At 42.7% G+C, this 20,289-nt stretch overlaps 1 long non-coding RNA gene across 1 annotated transcript in view; it reads right to left on the bottom strand.

Moving 5' to 3' along the window:
- Positions 1-9,603: 9,603 nt before the first annotated feature.
- Positions 9,604-20,289, bottom strand: part of LOC123755477 (uncharacterized) — a 14,977-nt gene continuing 4,291 nt past the window's right edge. Inside the window, exons 3-6 of the long non-coding RNA XR_011229186.1 lie at positions 10,965-11,508; positions 10,657-10,807; positions 10,425-10,526; positions 9,604-10,214 (exon numbers count right to left, since the gene is read on the bottom strand). This is a non-coding gene — a long non-coding RNA (uncharacterized lncRNA). The remainder of the gene's footprint in view (positions 10,215-10,424; positions 10,527-10,656; positions 10,808-10,964; positions 11,509-20,289) is intronic.

Below are 20,289 nucleotides of genomic sequence, written 5' to 3'. Positions count from 1 at the left end.
CTGGCGTTTTATCCTACCTTCTATACTTAGATTTCAATTTGACTGCTGGGCACAGTGTCCTTGAGGCCCGGTCTCTAACTCTGATGTGTTAGAGAAGCGCGGGTAAAACATTTTAAATGATGCTATCGTGAAACCCGAATGATGTGGTATAGTTTTGAGGTGTTCAAAGAGGCAGAATCTAGTGCCAAACTAGACTTGAGCGTCTACATACAACATCGTGCTGGTATCTTGCATCTAGTAATGGCACTGAAGCTAGACAAAAGCCGTAAGCCATGTTGGCAAGACGTGACAGAACGGCTTGTGTACTAGCGCTTTAGGATAGCCGTACTAGGGTGAACCTAGTATTATAACATTAAAAGGGGCTATAAAACCAGGAATTAGCTCCAACAAGGAGTGAAACGAAGAGGTTTAAGAAATTTGCAGAGGCTTAATTTCCAGTTATACCGTAATTACACTGAATTGACGTGGCCTTGTTACATGCTTGTGGATTATATACTATAATATATTAAATACTATATTATACTATGTTATATACTATAATATAGTATTATCTCTCTTCCAGGACCAGCATCCCAACCACCGCCTTTTGAAGCCCATTAGCAATCCAGCTGGGATCGTTCCATTGCCGACAAAGCTGCGACAACACCACATGACACTGCCCGACTTAGAGCTATAGCAGCTCCCCATGCAGGTGATTTCCTATTGGCAACCCCAATGTCGGCAACCGGCACCCGTCTCAGACCGCAGGCCCTCCGAATTGCCGTGGCTCTCCGCCTCGCTGCCCCAATCCACACCGAATAAAGGTGTATTTGCGGCGAGGCAGAGGCCGACAGATACGGACGGCATGGCCTTCTATGCCAAAGGACAGGAGGATGGCATGCAAGACACGGCGAGGTCAATGACATTATTAAGAGAAGCCTTACCACAGCCGGTTGTCCAGCAGAGAAAGAGCCCCGTTACCTAATGTCCCGCAACTCTGAGCCTGTCGGTCGCCCAGACGGAATCACGGTGAACCCCTGGAAGAATGGTACAGTTGGTGTGGGACTAGCGGCCAAAAACCATGCGATTTTCGCAGCTGGCGGGCAAAAATAGCGCTATTTTTGCCGTTACCGGCCAAAAACCGCGCGATTTTCGCCGCTAGCGGCCAAAAACTATGCGATTTTCGCAGCTGGCGGGCAAAAATCGCGATTTTCGCCGCTACCGTCCAAAAATAGCGCGATTTTTGCCACTACCGGCCAAAAACCGCGCGATTTTCGCCGCTAGCGGCCAAAAACCATGCGATTTTCGCAGCTGGCGGGCAAAAATAGCGCTATTTTCGCCGCTACCGGCCAAAAATAGCGCGATTTTCGCCGCTAGCGGCCAAAAACCATGCGATTTTCGCAGCTGGCGGGCAAAAATCGCGATTTTCGCCGCTACCGGCCAAAAATAGCGCGATTTTTGCCGCTACCGGCCAAAAACCGCGCGATTTTCGCCGCTAGCGGCCAAAAACCATGCGATTTTCGCAGCTGGCGGGCAAAAATAGCGCTATTTTCGCCGCTACCGGACAAAAACCGCGCGATTTTCGCCGCTATCGGCCAAAAACTATGCGATTTTCGCAGCTGGCGGGCAAAAATCGCGATTTTCGCCGCTACCGGCCAAAAATAGCGCGATTTTCGCCGCTACCGGCCAAAAACCGCGCAATTTTCGCCGCTAGCGGCCAAAAACCATGCGATTTTCGCAGTTGGCTGGCAAAAATCGCGATTTTCGCCGCTAGCGGCCAAAAATAGCTCGATTTTCGCCGCTAGCGGCCAAAAACCGTGCGATTTTCGCCGCTAGCGGCCAAAAACCGTGCGATTTTCGTCGCAAGCGGCCAAAAATTGCGCAATTTTCGCCGCTAGCGGCCAAAAACCATGCGATTTTTGCAGTTGCCGGGCAAAAATAGCACTATTTTCGCCGCTACCGGCCAAAAACCGTGCGATTTTCGCCGCTAGCGGCCAAAAACTATGCGATTTTCGCAGCTGGCGGGCAAAAATCGCGATTTTCGCCGGTACCGGCCAAAAATAGCGCGATTTTCGCCACTAGCGGCCAAAAACCGTGCGATTTTCGCTGCTAGCGGCCAAAAATCGGGCGATTTTTGCCGCTAACGGCCGAATACCGCGCTATTTTGCGCAAAAACCATGCGATTTTCGCAGCTGGCGGGCAAAAATCGCGATTTTCGCCGCTACTGGCCAAAAATAGCGCGATTTTTGCCGCTACCGGCCAAAAACCGCGCGATTTTCGCCGCTAGCGGCCAAAAACTATGCGATTTTCGCAGCTGGCGGGCAAAAATCGCGATTTTCGCCGCTACCGGACAAAAATAGCGCGATTTTTGCCGCTACCGGCCAAAAACCGCGCGATTTTCGCCGCTAGCGGCCAAAAACTATGCGATTTTCGCAGCTGGCGGGCAAAATTCGCGATTTTCGCCGCTACCGGCCAAAAATAGCGCGATTTTCGCCGCTAGCGGCCAAAAACCATGCGATTTTCGCAGCTGGCGGGCAAAAATCGCGATTTTCGCCGCTACCGGCCAAAAATAGCGCGATTTTTGCTGCTACCGGCCAAAAACCGCGCGATTTTCGCCGCTAGCGGCCAAAAACTATGCGATTTTCGCAGCTGGCGGGCAAAAATCGCGATTTTCGCCGCTACCGGCCAAAAATAGCGCGATTTTTGCCGCTACCGGCCAAAAACCGCGCGATTTTCGCCGCTAGCGGCCAAAAACCATGCGATTTTTGCAGCTGGCGGGCAAAAATCGCAATTTTCGCCGCTACCGGCCAAAAATAGCGCGATTTTCGCCGCTAGCGGCCAAAAACCATGCGATTTTCGCAGCTGGCGGGCAAAAATCGCGATTTTCGCCGCTACCGGCCAAAAATAGCGCGATTTTCGCCACTACCGGCCAAAAATAGCGCGATTTTCGCCGCTACCGGCCAAAAACCGCGCAATTTTCGCCGCTAGCGGCCAAAAAGCATGCGATTTTCGAAGCTGGCGGGCAAAAATCGCGATTTTCGCCGCTACCGGCCAAAAATAGCGCGATTTTTGCCGCTAACGGCCGAAAACCGCGCTATTTTGCGCAAAAACCATGCGATTTTCGCAACTGGCGGGCAAAAATCGCGATTTTCGCCGCTAGCGGCCAAAAACCATGCGATTTTCGCAGCTGGCGGGCAAAAATAGCGCAATTTTCGCCGCTACCGGACAAAAACCGCGCGATTTTCGCCGCTATCGGCCAAAAACTATGCGATTTTCGCAGCTGGCGGGCAAAAATCACGATTTTCGCCGCTACCGGCCAAAAATAGCGCGATTTTCGCCACTAGCGGCCAAAAACCGTGCGATTTTCGCTGCTAGCGGCCAAAAATCGGGCGATTTTTGCCGCTAACGGCCGAATACCGCGCTATTTTGCGCAAAAACCATGCGATTTTCGCAGCTGGCGGGCAAAAATCGCGATTTTCGCCAATACCGGCCAAAAATAGCGCGATTTTTGCCGCTACCGGCCAAAAACCGCGCGATTTTCGCCGCTAGCGGCCAAAAACTATGCGATTTTCGCAGCTGGCGGGCAAAAATCGCGATTTTCGCCGCTACCGGACAAAAATAGCGCGATTTTTGCCGCTACCGGCCAAAAACCGCGCGATTTTCGCCGCTAGCGGCCAAAAACTATGCGATTTTCGCAGCTGGCGGGCAAAAATCGCGATTTTCGCCGCTACCGGCCAAAAATAGCGCGATTTTTGCCGCTACCGGCCAAAAACCGCGCGATTTTCGCCGCTAGCGGCCAAAAACCATGCGATTTTTGCAGCTGGCGGGCAAAAATCGCAATTTTCGCCGCTACCGGCCAAAAATAGCGCGATTTTCGCCGCTAGCGGCCAAAAACCATGCGATTTTCGCAGCTGGCGGGCAAAAATCGCGATTTTCGCCGCTACCGGCCAAAAATAGCGCGATTTTCGCCGCTACCGGCCAAAAATAGCGCGATTTTCGCCGCTACCGGCCAAAAACCGCGCAATTTTCGCCGCTAGCGGCCAAAAAGCATGCGATTTTCGAAGCTGGCGGGCAAAAATCGCGATTTTCGCCGCTACCGGCCAAAAATAGCGCGATTTTTGCCGCTAACGGCCGAAAACCGCGCTATTTTGCGCAAAAACCATGCGATTTTCGCAACTGGCGGGCAAAAATCGCGATTTTCGCCGCTACCGGCCAAAAATAGCGCGATTTTTGCCGCTACCGGCCAAAAACCGCGCGATTTTCGCCGCTAGCGGCCAAAAACCATGCGATTTTCGCAGCTGGCGGGCAAAAATAGCGCAATTTTCGCCGCTACCGGACAAAAACCGCGCGATTTTCGCCGCTATCGGCCAAAAACTATGCGATTTTCGCAGCTGGCGGGCAAAAATCGCGATTTTCGCCGCTACCGGCCAAAAATAGCGCGATTTTCGCCGCTACCGGCCAAAAACCGCGCAATTTTCGCCGCTAGCGGCCAAAAACCATGCGATTTTCACAGTTGGCTGGCAAAAATCGCGATTTTCGCCGCTACCGGCCAAAAATAGCTCGATTTTCGCCGCTAGCGGCCAAAAACCGTGCGATTTTCGCCGCTAGCGGCCAAAAACCGTGCGATTTTCGTCGCAAGCGGCCAAAAATCGTGCGAATTTCGCCGCTAGCGGCCAAAAATTGCGCAATTTTCGCCGCTAGCGGCCAAAAACCATGCGATTTTTGCAGTTGCCGGGCAAAAATAGCACTATTTTCGCCGCTACCGGCCAAAAACCGCGCGATTTTCGCCGCTAGCGGCCAAAAACTATGCGATTTTCGCAGCTGGCGGGCAAAAATCGCGATTTTCGCCGGTACCGGCCAAAAATAGCGCGATTTTCGCCACTAGCGGCCAAAAACTGTGCGATTTTCGCTGCTAGCGGCCAAAAATCGGGCGATTTTTGCCGCTAACGGCCGAATACCGCGCTATTTTGCGCAAAAACTATGCGATTTTCGCAGCTGGCGGGCAAAAATCGCGATTTTCGCCAATACCGGCCAAAAATAGCGCGATTTTTGCCGCTACCGGCCAAAAACCGCGCGATTTTCGCCGCTAGCGGCCAAAAACTATGCGATTTTCGAAGCTGGCGGGCAAAAATCGCGATTTTCGCCGCTACCGGCCAAAAATAGCGCGATTTTTGCCGCTACCGGCCAAAAACCGCGCGATTTTCGCCGCTAGCGGCCAAAAACTATGCGATTTTCGCAGCTGGCGGGCAAAAATCGCGATTTTCGCCGCTACCGGCCAGAAATAGCGCGATTTTCACCGCTAGCGGCCAAAAACCATGCGATTTTCGCAGCTGGCGGGCAAAAATCGCGATTTTCGCCGCTACTGGCCAAAAATAGCGCGATTTTCGCCGCTAGCGGCCAAAAACCATGCGATTTTCGCAGCTGGCGGGCAAAAATCGCGATTTTCGCCAATACCGGCCAAAAATAGCGCGATTTTTGCCGCTACCGGCCAAAAACCGCGCGATTTTCGCCGCTAGCGGCCAAAAACTATGCGATTTTCGCAGCTGGCGGGCAAAAATCGCGATTTTCGCCGCTACCGGCCAAAAACCGTGCGATTTTCGCCGCTAGCGGCCAAAAATCGGGCGATTTTTGCCGCTAACGGCCGAAAACCGCGCGATTTTTCCCGCTAACGGCCGAAAACCGCGCTATTTTCGAAGCTAGCGGCCAGAAACCATGCGATTTTTGCAGCTAGCGGCCAAAAATCGTGCGAATTTCGCCACTAGCGGCCAAAAATCGTTCGAATATTTTGGGCTAAAAAGTAGCGAAAGTAGCGAAATTTTGGGCTAAAAAGTAGCGAAATTTTGGGCTAAAAAGTAGCGAAATTTTGGGCTAAAAAAGTAGCGAAATTTTGGGCTAAAAAGTAGCGAAATTTTGGGCTAAAAAGTAGCGAAAGTAGCGAAATTTTGGGCTAAAAAGTAGCGAAATTTTGGCCTAAAAAGTAGCGAAATTTTGGGCTAAAAAGTAGCGAAAAAAATAGCGAAAGAAGCGAAATTTTGGGCTAAAAAGTACCGAAAAAAGTAGCGAAAGTAGCGAAATTTTGGGCTAAAAATTAGCGAAAATAGCGAAATTTTGGGCTAAAAAGTAGCGAAAGTAGCGAAATTTTGGGCTAAAAAGTAGCGAAATTTTGCGCTAAAAAGTAGCGAAATTTTGGACTAAAAAGTAGCGAAATTTTGGGCTAAAAAGTAGCGAAATTTTGGGCTAAAAAGTAGCGAAAAAAGTAGCGAAAGTAGCGAAATAGTGTATTATACTACTACAGTACGTACTATAGTGTATTATACTACTACAGTACGTACTATAGTGTATTATACTACTACAGTACGTACTATAGTGTATTATACTACTACAGTACGTACTATAGTGTATTATACTACTACAGTACGTACTATAGTGTATTATACTACTACAGTACGTACTATAGTGTATTATACTACTACAGTACGTACTATAGTGTATTATACTACTACAGTACGTACTATAGTGTATTATACTACTACAGTACGTACTATAGTGTATTATACTACTACAGTACGTACTATAGTGTATTATACTACTACAGTACGTACTATAGTGTATTATACTACTACAGTACGTACTATAGTGTATTATACTACTACAGTACGTACTATAGTGTATTATACTACTACAGTACGTACTATAGTGTATTATACTACTACAGTACGTACTATAGTGTATTATACTACTACAGTACGTACTATAGTGTATTATACTACTACAGTACGTACTATAGTGTATTATACTACTACAGTACGTACTATAGTGTATTATACTACTACAGTACGTACTATAGTGTATTATACTACTACAGTACGTACTATAGTGTATTATACTACTACAGTACGTACTATAGTGTATTATACTACTACAGTACGTACTATAGTGTATTATACTACTACAGTACGTACTATAGTGTATTATACTACTACAGTACGTACTATAGTGTATTATACTACTACAGTACGTACTATAGTGTATTATACTACTACAGTACGTACTATAGTGTATTATACTACTACAGTACGTACTATAGTGTATTATACTACTACAGTACGTACTATAGTGTATTATACTACTACAGTACGTACTATAGTGTATTATACTACTACAGTACGTACTATAGTGTATTATACTACTACAGTACGTACTATAGTGTATTATACTACTACAGTACGTACTATAGTGTATTATACTACTACAGTACGTACTATAGTGTATTATACTACTACAGTACGTACTATAGTGTATTATACTACTACAGTACGTACTATAGTGTATTATACTACTACAGTACGTACTATAGTGTATTATACTACTACAGTACGTACTATAGTGTATTATACTACTACAGTACGTACTATAGTGTATTATACTACTACAGTACGTACTATAGTGTATTATACTACTACAGTACGTACTATAGTGTATTATACTACTACAGTACGTACTATAGTGTATTATACTACTACAGTACGTACTATAGTGTATTATACTACTACAGTACGTACTATAGTGTATTATACTACTACAGTACGTACTATAGTGTATTATACTACTACAGTACGTACTATAGTGTATTATACTACTACAGTACGTACTATAGTGTATTATACTACTACAGTACGTACTATAGTGTATTATACTACTACAGTACGTACTATAGTGTATTATACTACTACAGTACGTACTATAGTGTATTATACTACTACAGTACGTACTATAGTGTATTATACTACTACAGTACGTACTATAGTGTATTATACTACTACAGTACGTACTATAGTGTATTATACTACTACAGTACGTACTATAGTGTATTATACTACTACAGTACGTACTATAGTGTATTATACTACTACAGTACGTACTATAGTGTATTATACTACTACAGTACGTACTATAGTGTATTATACTACTACAGTACGTACTATAGTGTATTATACTACTACAGTACGTACTATAGTGTATTATACTACTACAGTACGTACTATAGTGTATTATACTACTACAGTACGTACTATAGTGTATTATACTACTACAGTACGTACTATAGTGTATTATACTACTACAGTACGTACTATAGTGTATTATACTACTACAGTACGTACTATAGTGTATTATACTACTACAGTACGTACTATAGTGTATTATACTACTACAGTACGTACTATAGTGTATTATACTACTACAGTACGTACTATAGTGTATTATACTACTACAGTACGTACTATAGTGTATTATACTACTACAGTACGTACTATAGTGTATTATACTACTACAGTACGTACTATAGTGTATTATACTACTACAGTACGTACTATAGTGTATTATACTACTACAGTACGTACTATAGTGTATTATACTACTACAGTACGTACTATAGTGTATTATACTACTACAGTATACCATATACCATAGTATATACCAGATACTATAGTATTATCACTTATAATATAATTATTATACAACTAATGATAATATAGTATATACTATAATGTTATGTTATTATAGTATATAATATACTATTATTAATAGTATAATATATTATTAATAGTATAATATATTATAGTATATGCTATTTTATAGTATAATATATATACTATAAATTATACTAATATACTATAATATTATAGTATAATATACTATAATAATACTGTAGTATATTATATAATATATTATGTACTACAATATTTTATTATGTACTATATTATGGTATATTATCATAATAAGTGATAATATTATAGTATATACAATTATAGTATTATAATATACTTCAATTATATACTATAATATAGTATATATTACTATCATATATACTATAATAGTATATTATATACTATAATATTCTATACAATATTATAGTATATAATACTATAAAACATTATAGTATGTATATAATAACTATTATAGTATACAATATACTATATTTTATTATTATTATAATAGCATATTAATGAAATATGCTATACTATATAATTATATAGTATAATATAATAGATTATATTATATTAATATAATGTTATACTAATGCTATTATATATAATATATAATATCTATTTTAATATAGTGTAAGATTTATTAATTGTATGTAAAATATAGTATATATTATATTACATATTACATTTAATTTTATAGTAGTATAGTATATATATATATATATTTATAATAATTATACTATAAATAATTGAATATAATGAAATATAATATTCAATTATAAAAGTATTAGTATAATATATATAATATTGTAATATGTATTATAGTGTTAAATATATAATTTTAATACGTTTTATTGTAGTATTATAAAGTATAATATAATTTAAATTATAAATGTTAATATTTAACATTTTTAGTATAATATAATTATGATTGTGTTATAGTATAATGGTATCTTGTGGTTATTATAATATGGTTGAATACATATTTTTCTACTCATTTTTTTTCATTCTAATACATTATATTGTGTTTATTGGTATTCCCTAGTAGTATATTTTTGTACATTATATGTATGACTACATATTAATATTATTTGTATAATTATAATTTTTTTTCCACTATATTTAAATACATCATATTTTATTAGCATTAGTAGATTTAATGAAAATAGTATACAATATATTTTATATTTGTACCATTTAATATACTATATATTTATTATACTCTTAATTTATATTATAATGGTATACAATTAAATATTAGTTATTCCATGTATTCGTATATTATACATTTTAATAGTATAATATATTCACGCTATTTAATACATTGCTTCATATATATTACATTATACCAGCTAGTTAGAATAATATAAGCCGGGGGTTCTGCTATACATATAGCTGTTCACACACAACCATCCCCTTTTACCTGTATTGTTCCTATACCACTAAGTCAGAAGCCATTATGCATTTCTCGTCTAACACTAAATATTCATGTTTCATAAACATCAACATACAGCCATTACCCTCACGGGTCTACCAACCGTTACACCACCTCTTGCGTAAGGTATTTAAGAACATTATGACCTTTACACGTTTATTTTACAACTTCAATTTTTGCCATACGAGCAGCTATTCTGCATAAATATATATCAAAGGCTGCTCTCACAGATGACGTACTGTTGTGCCGCTTTATGCCGTCGTTATACATGCTCTTCAGTACCAGGGCGTCATACCTGTCGTCTACCGAGCCTGGGGACAGGAGAGGACTTAAAAACTTTTTTATATTATTTTTAAAACAATTATCAATTCTCTTGAAAAGCTAAACTAAACTTGGGTACACCTCTTTACAGCCCTTTAAGCCCCTTATGAGTAACCTGAACTTCTACATTCAACAAAACACCCCATATGTTATGGGGGTTATAGCTGTATTATATCTAAAGTAACAGTAGCCATACTGACCCTGCAGTGAGACTAGTTGCTGTTGGACAATGTACCCGGATGACCAGCTCTAGCTCCTCGCGCCTCGCTCCTTGCCCATTCTCCATATGAACTGCATCATATCTAATAAAGTTACAAATTTGGATTTTTTATTGCCTATTTTCTTTATTTGTCCACTCCGCATCAAGTAGACATTTAATGCAAATCTCAATTATTTATTTAAACATTTTAAACATTAATAAAGTAAACTTACGTCTGCCGATAACTGTAGTCCCTTTCTTTAATACCAACTACCCTGTACCTGCAACCCTCTGGTAACACTACCACCAAGATTTGCCTTTATCCAACCTGTAGGTATTGGTAGTCACGCACAATGAGAGACTTATTTACGGCCCTCTTCTCAGCTGTAAAACGTTTTAAATGTAGTTATTCACTAAATCTTTAAAGGGAACTAAATAAAAGCCAAGTTTACGATTCTAACGTGCATCTATCTTACTTCATGTACGCGACTACTTTGTTATGAGATTTTTTCAACAAAATCTAAATACAACATTTACTTACCACGTACTACAGATGATGTAGTGCAGACTTTGCACGTAGCCTTTAATGCTTAGACAAGTCTGGGCCAAATCTTGCCCAGATTCCTTTAGTGCAAGAAGGGGTTCAAAGGAGAAGGGTGACGATTTATGACAACCGTTAGACGAAATATCAGACTTTAGTTTCGTACCGGTGTCTTAACTGTAGACAGTTTCTCCGAAGGACTACGTTTAGGAAGAAAGCGACCCAGACAGCCGGTTTCCTCAGGATACCAACACCACCAGCCAGCCGTCTGGGGTCATGTCCTGCCTTTGTAGTAGTTTCCTTAAGAATGTTTTCAGGTATGTCAAGAGGAGTACAGGGCGGATCACGATGCACTCCACTATCATCCCGATTGTTTAATCCACAGGTACGTTGGTAAACAGTGATTCTACGTCCAAGGAGGCTCTTATCCCTGTGGCCCGTGTTCCCCGCAGTAAATCAACAAATTCCTTTGGAGACTTCAAGCTGAAGGCGCAAGGGACAAGGATTCAGCAAGCCGGAGACCAACATTTTAAGCACAAGCATTCTGGAACAATACATATTTCAGATTAAGAAGTGCATTTAAACTTCACAGTCCTGAAAATATATGGTTAGCAAGGCAAGCCAAGATATACATTTTTATCACCTTGGTAATTACACGAAAAACTAACTGGATATTCCTTTACAACTAATTAGTAGTCGGTAAATTTCTACCATAAGAGATTCTCTTAAAACCCTCTAAGTCTAAGCTACAACTTCTAAAGAACAATTTTTTTTTTTTAACTTTAAATTATCTGAATTTTATCCCCCCCCCCACCCCCTCCCTTTACCTATACAAGACAAATGCTACACCGTACTAAGTGACTTAGGAAGTCACTTTGTTTACTTTTTATAGTCTAGTAAAAGCTTTGTAACCGTCTATATTTAACAACAGCCATTTATATTGTCCGAAGTAAATAAAGTCAACCTCCTTGGCTATACTGTACGTATCCAAATTTAAACTGCTAGAGCAGTCAAAGGCACGTGTCCGGAGACTAGCACCAGATTTTAATTTTACGACCGTTTGTCAACCTCCTGACTGCCTCGTGTCTACCCTCCGGGGCGCTCACAACTACACCACTGTCAACTGGTACTTTACTATCGTTCACGTGCAATCGTTACGAATTATTTCTTTACCTTTATTACGGATATTTACACTATACTGAACTTTATATAATTCCACCGAAATGCTACTCCAAGGCAAGAATAACATTATGTATGACACGACGTTATACAATTTGAGTTCATGGTAAACACGATGGATGGACATCTTAAACATTACCATACCCGTTTCCAAAACATTTCGTTCATTATCAATTCTTAATTGAATCTCTAGCCTGCTGATTTTACGTTACTAAAAAGTTTTAAATTTTGTTTTCAGTTTGTAATTTACGTCTTCAAAGTAGTAACCCCATTGTACATTTAGCAAAATGTGCCTACATTCATTTGTTCATTTTAAAGTTTGAAGGGCAGACGTTAATGGCTAACCTGACGATACAAGTGGCCCACAGGGGCGTTACAGGTCACTTTCGCTCTGCTATACTGCCACACGCACCATTATGGACACTTAACCCAACCTTAAATTCGTCAAAGCAAACTTTACATATTTTCCGCCCATACCCTTCACTACTTCCCAGTACGGAAAACCAAAGAAAGGAAAGGGGGGGGACCAGGTAAGGGGAAGTCGGGGGTGGACGGCAAATGGAAAGGGGAGGGTGAGAAGGGGGTCAGGGACTCAAAGGGGAGTTGGGGGGGTGGGGACGCGCCAAAGGGGACGAGGGGGGAAACGCGGCAAAAGGGAGTAAGGGGAGGGGAAGCGGCAAAGGGGAGGGGCAGCGGCAAAGGGGAGTAGGGGAGAGGCAGCGGCAAAGGGGAGTAGGGGGGGAGGCAGCGGCAAAGGGGAGTAGGGGGGGAGGCAGCGGCAAAGGGGAGTAGGGGGGGAGGCAGCGGCAAAGGGGAGTAGGGGGGGAGGCAGCGGCAAAGGGGAGTAGGGGGGGAGGCAGCGGCAAAGGGGAGTAGGGGGGGAGGCAGCGGCAAAGGGGAGTAGGGGGGGAGGCAGCGGCAAAGGGGAGTAGGGGGGAGGCAGCGGCAAAGGGGAGTAGGGGGGGAGGCAGCGGCAAAGGGGAGTAGGGGGGAGGCAGCGGCAAAGGGGAGTAGGGGGGAGGCAGCGGCAAAGGGGAGTAGGGGGGAGGCAGCGGCAAAGGGGAGTAGGGGGGAGGCAGCGGCAAAGGGGAGTAGGGGGGAGGCAGCGGCAAAGGGGAGTAGGGGGGAGGCAGCGGCAAAGGGGAGTAGGGGGGAGGCAGCGGCAAAGGGGAGTAGGGGGGAGGCAGCGGCAAAGGGGAGTAGGGGGGAGGCAGCGGCAAAGGGGAGTAGGGGGGAGGCAGCGGCAAAGGGGAGTAGGGGTGGTTCCCCCACATACAGCTCACCTTCAAGAGACGAAGCTGGAACTGTATACCAAAAGTGAGGTAAAACACACTGAAGTGCAGTTTCTCTCAGCGTCCTATTTATACCCAGCAGCCAACCACACTCGGCCGCTGATTGGTTGATATTCACCCTAACCCTCACCCCATTGGTTAACATTTTGCGAGTCTCAAGTGTCAATTAACAATGGCCAACAGCCACTCCTTCACTTCCCCAAATACGAACGAGTCTCTAATGAACCAATAATGATCCCCAGCTTGATTTTCAATTTCTAATTTACAAACCAAATACAACATTCTATTGTAAATGTTGCAACACAACAACAGGTACAACAGAGCAATATTTACAATAGACTCGGCAGTGAAGGAGTAATCGTCCGTCAGTCAACAACTGTTAATGGCCGCTACACAACTACAATATATACAATAACACACTAACAACACAACAACCCAAACTTCCTGACACAACACTGGATAATGTTAAATATTTGCCTTAAACTGACTTACAATATTACTCGTTAATGACAAATTCTGTTATTTTAACTTACTAAAATGTGAACATTTATGCTTTATGTTAACTATTAACGTCCAGGATGACATTGTTCAGAATATTATTCTCCACAAGTATAGTCCTTGAGTCCTTAAGGTACTCAAGGGGAACTTGAGTGCTCAAGGTACACAAGGGGAACTTCAGTGCTCAAGGTACACAAGGGGAACTTGAGTGCTCAAGGTACACAAGGGGAACTTCAGTGCTCAAGGTACACAAGGGGAACTTCAGTGCTCAAGGTACACAAGGGGAACTTCAGTGCTCAAGGTACACAAGGGGAACTTCAGTGCTCAAGGTACACAAGGGGAACTTCAGTGCTCAAGGTAGCACTCAAGTTTATGAGTGCTAAATACAATTGACTGAGAACCACCAAGACTTCTCCTAAGTGCTAACCTTTAACAGGATGTACTGTAAACAGTGGTTTAAACTATGGCTAGAAACATTAGTTGACACAGAATGAAGACTTATTATAACTTTTTTTTTAACTATTTTCAGTAAACTATTTCAGTAACGAGAGTATTCATCTGTCAACAGCTGTCATCTTCGTTGACGACTTCACTACAATCTTAATTATTAAGCCTTAAAATCGTCCACAATTCTATAATAAGGCGCCATAGATGGTAGCTATGTATACCATAGGTGAATTATAATTCTTAATTAATATTTTTACTAATAATAATTATTATTAGTCATTATTTAACTTTGTCTCAAGTCAACTATATTTTCGTGATTTTCTCACAATATTGCTGCCCTCAGCCTGCTCAGAGCCAATCAGAGATGGTAATCAATTCCCTCCTTACCACCAAATGATTTCCCTATATTTGGAGCACTGTGCTCAGTCCCACAACGTCTCCGTGCCGTCCTGTGCTCAGTCCCACAACGTCTCCGTGCCGTCCTGTGCTCAGTCCCACAACGTCTCCGTGCCGTCCTGTGCTCAGTCCCACAACGTCTCCGTGCCGTCCTGTGCTCAGTCCCACAACGTCTCCGTGCCGTCCTGTGCTCAGTCCCACAACGTCTCCGTGCCGTCCTGTGCTCAGTCCCACAACGTCTCCGTGCCGTCCTGTGCTCAGTCCCACAACGTCTCCGTGCCGTCCTGTGCTCAGTCCCACAACGTCTCCGTGCCGTCCTGTGCTCAGTCCCACAACGTCTCCGTGCCGTCCTGTGCTCAGTCCCACAACGTCTCCGTGCCGTCCTGTGCTCAGTCCCACAAGGTTGTGCTCAGTATTCCACAAGGTCGAATTACTGACAATTCCCAGGATGCTCGAACTGTATAATAAATTGATTGTTTTAGTCATTATTATTTAATAATTTCTTTCACATATATTACCCAATACTCATCGGCTCTTTGAGGGTGGGGTGCAGAGTACATGTGGGGGGGGGGGGGTGAAGAGTACATGTGCAGGTACAGAGTACCTCTAGGGGTGCAGAGTGTATGTGCTGATACAGGCTACATATAATTCATTGTGTCGGGGGATAGTAAGCCAGAGTGTATCTCTCACACTCACAGCTCCCTGACAGAGAGAGAACAAGCTTAGCTAAGCTGCCAACACCCACACATCGTGTCAGCAAGGCGGACAGTCCGCCTGCTTTCTTAACTCTGTATTTCCTACTTCTAAACGTCTTCCTTCACCCATTCCTCTACATCATCCTCACTCCCACACAACAAAAATACCCTCATCCAATGCTTCACTGAACCCCTCCTGGTTCTGTTTACCTTCAGAACTGCAAGTGAAAAAGCCTAATTCGATCATATATTTTTACATTCTTATTTAACGTTATTTCGGTTTAAGTAATGCTTATAACATTACAGCCATTGTCAGCAGAACATTGGTTCACAACACGGGTTCTGAGTGTGCAGGAAGTTGTTCTTCACTATTATTGTCATGAAACTATGGTATAATTATCCTGCTATTCTAATTTGATGGTGAGTATAATCACCGGAATGTTCACGGGTTGTAGCTCCTGGGCCCCTGTGTGTGGCCCAAGGAGTGCCCACACACAGGGTCCAGGAGCTACTTCAAATGAATAAGCATTCATTGTAGTTTTAGAGTTCATTGTTATTATATATTAGCATACTTTTTTATAATGAAATGAGTAGAAGCCAGTCTTCCTAAGAACAGGTATATATATATATATATATATATATATATATATATATATATATATATATATATATATATATATATATATATATATATATATATATATATATATATTCATAATAGTGCTATAAAAGCCTTAGTAATATACATGTTCTCAGATATAACTTTTATATTTCTAAACATACGTTTGGAAATAATTCCCTTCCTGATAATTCTCTCCCTCCCTCCATCTTTTTCTCCATGCTTCCCTCCACCCTCCCTCCCTCTACATAATTCCCTCACCCCCTCCCTCCCTCCCTAACACCTGCCCATCTTCCCTCCCTCCCTAACACCTGCCTATCCTCCCTCCCTCGCTAACACCTGCCCATCCTCCCTCCCTCGCTAACACCTGCCCATCCTCCCTCCCTCGCTAACACCTGCCCATCCTCCCTCCCTCACTAACACCTGCCCATCCTCCCTCCCTCGCTAACACCTGCCCATCCTCCCTCCCTCACTAACACCTGCCCATCTATACCTATCCAGCAATCTGTGTGTTGTAAATATCGCGTCCACGGTTCCCCCACCACGAAGCCGGCTCCTCTCCCCTCACGGCTCTGCCGGATATTGTCCCCCGCCCCCACCAAAGAGCCAGCTGCCCCCCCTCTCACCCCCACCATAGACAACATTGCCCATATTTATCCTGATTATTCACCAGGTCATCCATTTCCTGCCTCGGTCCCCCTCTCTCTTTTCCCCTCACCTTCACTGTACTTTCCTCTCTCTCTCTCTCTCTCCTCTCTAGTGCTCTCTCTCTTCTCTCTTCCCTAATCACTTCCCATATCAAATTCACTTCTCCAGTATTTACCCCGACCCCATATTTCCCCTTCCCCTCACTCTCTCCCCTCTCCCTCACCCCTCTCCCTCACCTCTCCCCCCCCCCCAGCCTCAGTTATCAACAGCATGCCACCACTGGAAGTGGATCTATATTCAAATTGTAATGACGAGCGCTGGCTTGATAAATGATCCAGTTCTCAGGAGTTTTTTTCCTCCTCTTTTTGACCCCGTGTGTCTAGGCGGTTCACCGCTGTGGGGAGCTGGTTACTGTCTGTAGACAGAGTATAGGTACTGTCTGCGGTACTGTACGGTACTGTCTGCGTAAGTATGTCTCACCACCTGTTTCTGATAGCCTCTCTCGGCCTGTCTCTCTGACGCTTTGTTCTGTGTTCTTAAGTCAAAATAAGTTTATTACGCTTATTATATGTTAATAAATAACCTATATATTAATAAATACCTTATAAATAATAAATAACTTATTATTATCTGTTAATAAATAAATTATTTAAAAAATGAGAAAGAGAGAGAGAGAGAGAGAGAGAGAGAGAGAGAGAGAGAGAGAGAGAGAGAGAGAGAGAGAGAGAGAGAGAGAGAGAGAGAGAGAGAGAGAGAGAGAGAGATGGATGGATGCAGGGATGGGTATCTTGTGTGTAGGTAAGACAATGTGTGCGTGAGTGTGCGCGCGTGTGTGTATGCGCTTGCGTGCCTGAAGTGCGTGCACGCGCACAAGCGTTTCAAGAAAAATGACACAGCCTCATATTAGACTCACGTGAAACACAGCTTCAGCTTCCCCTGAGAACCTAAAGGCTGTAAGACGATCGCTGGTGCAGTGGTCAGTGTCAGCGCTGTTGATGACCCGTGGCGGCCTGGGTTCGAATCCTGAGGGGTCATTGCATTGTTTAAGTAGTATATTATATATATTATATATATGACAGTTGTGACTCTTTCTGAAGACGTATTAATATACGAAAGTACTTAAGGAAATTCCTGTTCCAATTTTCCTCCGTGTTCTGACACTCATTTTTAATCACGTGTTTATTTTCGTGATTTACACACACATTACATATATATATATATATATATATATATATATATATGAACCACATCTGGTATTATTGTAACGACCCATAGCCTCAGCGAAGAGGATAAAAGGCACACAGGACAAATCTCGCAGATCCTTACTGAACATGTTAGATAACTTTGCTCTCGCTACTACTTGTTCATCTTAAACAAACGCTTTAATCTCTCTACCTTTAATCAAAACCCCAAATTATACTAAAATACAAAATAAAGCCGCAATCCTGCCGCGTCATTTCATACACCATTATCGAAATCCTATACGACGGTGGCTGTATGTGCGTCTGGGATGCTCTCGGACGTAGGTTCGAATCCTCTTCACGGCCCTTGTGGATTTGTTTATGTCCACTTTGTCCGGGGCCAAAGACGCCGCTAGAGCGCTACGCTGCCCGGGGCTGAGCGTGTCTCCTGCATCTAGTAACAGCTCGCTTGATAGAGCTTGGGCTTCCCAGGCATGGAGACCGAGGTTCCAGTCTCCTACAGCCCAGGTGAATGGCATGACATCTATAGTGCCTGACACTGGGAGTCTTACGGACGCTGGGGGCGCTGTTGGGGGATGGTGGGAGGGGAGGGGGGGGATGGTGGGAGGGGAGGGGAGGGGGGACGGAAGAGGTGGGGGGTGGGAAAGGTGGAAAGGAGTAAACTGGGGGAATGGAAATGAAGAGAAAATGATAGGAATTAGACTGAAACGGGGAGAGGATACAGTAGTTGGCACAGATTTGCAATTGAAGTTGATGGGAGGAAAGAAAAGTGGGAGATAGATGAGAGATTGAAAGAAGAAGGAAGCGACAGATGGTAAATGGAAAGAAAGTGATAGAAGAATGCAAACAAAGGCGATACAGTAGAGTGAGAGGAGTGCATAGGCATTATCTCACTACCAAATATTTCATTCAGTTGCTGCAGGAATTCACAACAATTTCCGGGAAATAGATCTGGAAATGGGTTCTGCTGGCGATCTATTTCAATGCATATTTTTCCCTCCCCTCTCAGCAAACGCTGATCACTTTTTTCCCCGATGATTTTCCTGTAGCTGAAACAGTTATCCTAATTCAGTTAACTAACAGTTAATTCAGTTAGCTAACAGTTATCCCAAAGCTTTGCCAAAGTTATCCTAATTCACTTATCCTGCGGATATCCACGTGAAGGGCCCGTGTCCTCAGGTACACATTATTGTCACTCAATTTTATGATGACTCTTAAGACATTATTAGACGTGGTCTTGCAAACGTGCGAGTGCAATAAGTGCCCAGTTTTGTGCCTTCTTGCATACTTTGTTGCATACACACATTAACATACACGTATACAGCAACATATACAAATCGGTAAGTGAATATAGAAATAGCAAGACAAATCGAAGGAGTTAGGAAATATTCTTATGTAGAATATTCTAGGTGATATTATCTTCCCTGAACACTGCAAAGATATCAGACAAATATTAACAGTATATTTATTAAAGAAAGTATATAACAAATATTTTCTCCCCCGACACTCGCACTAATACACAAATTTAAATTCAATCTGGCTGTTCATTGCTTTTTTTCGCATCATTTTGTTAATATATATGTGAGCTTGTGTCGCTCGGGACGCCCGGCCCGCAACTCTGCCACACACAGTGGAAAACAATTATTGAGGAGGCAGCTGGGGCCCGGGTTGACCACTGAGGGGTGTGTGTGTGTGTGTGTGTGTGTGTGTGTGTGTGTGTGTGTGTGTGTGTGTGTGTGTGTGTGTGTGTGTGTGTGTGTGTGAGTGTGTGTGTGTACTCACCTATTTGTGTTTGCGGGGGTTGAGCTTTGGCTTTTTGGTCCCGCCTCTCAACTGTCAATCAACTGGTGCACAGATTCCTGAGCCTATTGGGCTCTATCATATCTACAATTGAAACTGTGTATGGAGTCAGCCTCCACCACATCACTGCCTAATGCATTCCATCTGTTAACTATTCTGACACTGAAAAAGTTCCTTCTAACGTCCCTGTGGCTCATGTGGGTACTCAGTTTCCAGTTTTGTGTGTGTATGTGTGTGTTGATTAAATATTTAATTTAATAAACCATGATGTACAATAGCAGGTGACTTAACGAATGAGAAAACGCCACGAAAGACAAAAATAAATGCTTTGTTCACTTGCAAAATTTTTGCCCATCCTTTCGATTAGAGTAATGCCAAAGCTTTGCCGTAAACCAAGTCTTTCTTTGATGGAAATATAATTGAATCTTGCTTAATTAGATATACTGGTAATACTTTGAACCCGAGAGCGCGGAATTTTATGGAACTGGTACCTTTTTTTTTGGCCTAGAGATTAGCTCTTAATTTCCTGGTTCATCATCTTGGTGTTGG

Source organism: Procambarus clarkii, chromosome 20, assembly GCF_040958095.1.
Source record: "Procambarus clarkii isolate CNS0578487 chromosome 20, FALCON_Pclarkii_2.0, whole genome shotgun sequence".
In the NCBI taxonomy this organism is placed as follows: Eukaryota; Metazoa; Arthropoda; class Malacostraca; order Decapoda; family Cambaridae; genus Procambarus; species Procambarus clarkii.
Note: the sequence above shows the minus strand (reverse complement) of the source record. Positions and strands in the feature narration are given on the sequence as shown.